The sequence below is a fragment of the Plasmodium gaboni genome, chromosome 13, assembly GCF_001602025.1.
Source record: "Plasmodium gaboni strain SY75 chromosome 13, whole genome shotgun sequence".
Classification (NCBI taxonomy): Eukaryota; Apicomplexa; class Aconoidasida; order Haemosporida; family Plasmodiidae; genus Plasmodium; species Plasmodium gaboni.
In genome coordinates this window covers 1,363,129-1,365,143 of record NC_031493.1, presented here as the reverse complement: position 1 = coordinate 1,365,143, position 2,015 = coordinate 1,363,129, and positions in this window count along the sequence as shown.

The window sequence follows — 2,015 nt, the reverse complement described above, 5'->3', positions numbered from 1 at the left end:
ATATATATATATATATTTATATTTATATATTTATATCTACTATTGTGTTTTGTTCTTATAAATATTTTATTTTTTTTTTTTTTATTTTACAAATGATAATATATTTATAACATATTTAAGTACAAATAAGAAGAATTTGTATAAATATATAAATAGTATCCAAGTTTTAATGTTAAATATATAAATATATAAAAAATATATATATTCAAAATAATGGAACGAAAATTATGTTAATTTTAGGATTTTCATAATAATTAATTAATATATAATATATATAGTTGGCTACTTAGTCTAGTGGTATGATTCTCGCTTTGGGTGCGAGAGGTCCCGGGTTCAATTCCCGGAGTAGCCCATTTTTTTCTTCCTTCTTTTCTTTTTTTTTTCTTTTTAAATTAGAAAAATTTACATGTAATTTTTTATGTTTTTGACAATATTCTTTTAAAAATATTATATAAAAAACAATTATTATTATTTTTCATTATATAAAATATTTATAAGAACAAAACACAATAGTAGATATAAATATATAGAAGGAATTATTACCAATAATACTTTATATCTATTATATAAACGTAAATCGTTTATTAATATTTTATTAATTTTTTTTTTTATTTTTTGAGATAGGACTTAATATAATTTATAACATTATTTTTTTAATATAAAAAGGAATTAAGATAAAAAAAATATATTACGAAGAAAAATTATACTAATATATATTTAATTTATAAAATAATGCCAAATGAATGGAAAATTCATTTGTATGGAATTATAAAATAAAAAATAAAATATGATTTATATAAAGTTGATTGTAACATATGACTATAATATACACCTTAACAATTTTTGAGTCTTTCGCATTTTGAAAATTGTTTTATTTTGTGTAAATAAATATTTTTTAATTGAATAAAACATTTTAATTATTTATAATGTGGACAATGTCCAAACCTTTGATTTATTAAAAAACAGAAAAAAAATGAAGTGCTTTAATATTGAATAAAACAGGACAATGTCCAAACCTTCGATTCATTAAAAAACAGAAACAAAATGAAGTGCTTTAAATGATTAAACTTTATTTGATCATAAAGAAAAAAATTTAACCAAGTATTTTCTTGTATATATTATAATTTATTTTATAATATAAAAAAGAAAATGAAGAGTTTTTAATTATATTGAAATAAAAGGAATTATAAAAAAAAAAAAAGTATTTATAAAATTATCGTCGTATGTATAACACTTATATGTAATAATGAATATTATATGATATAATATAATATAATATATATATATAACATATATTTATTTGTGTTTTTTTTACTTTACATATTTTCATACATATTTTTAAAGCATTCTAAATATATACAAATACATGCATATAATATATTTATATATATCATAAAAATATAAAAGTCTTATAAAATTAAAAATAATACTGATAAATTATATTAAAATATTAATAAGATATATAATATATATATTATATATAATATATATATATATACCATATCGTCCATATAGTTTATATATATTATATATATGTATATAGTATATATTTTTTTTATAATTAATATATATATAATACTGATAAATTATATTAAAATATTAATAAGATATATAATATATATATTATATATAATATATATATAATACCATATCGTCCATATAGTTTATATATATTATATATATGTATATAGTATATATTTTTTTTATAATTAATATATATATATTTTTTATATATATAATAAATTAATATATAAAAAAAACACATGAAATTTTTGGCACATATTATTTTCTTTATTTTAAATTATATATAAAATACATAATTTTATTTACTTCACATATATATATATTATATATGTATATTTGATATATACAATTTTTATTATTTATCATGTACATAAAATTTTTTTTTTTTTTTTTTTTTTTTAACTTTTTTCTCATTTCTCTCTTTTTTTAAATTAAATGAAATTTTTGATTTTTTTAAAATCTAGTAGCAGCGCGTGGTTTCGATCCACGGT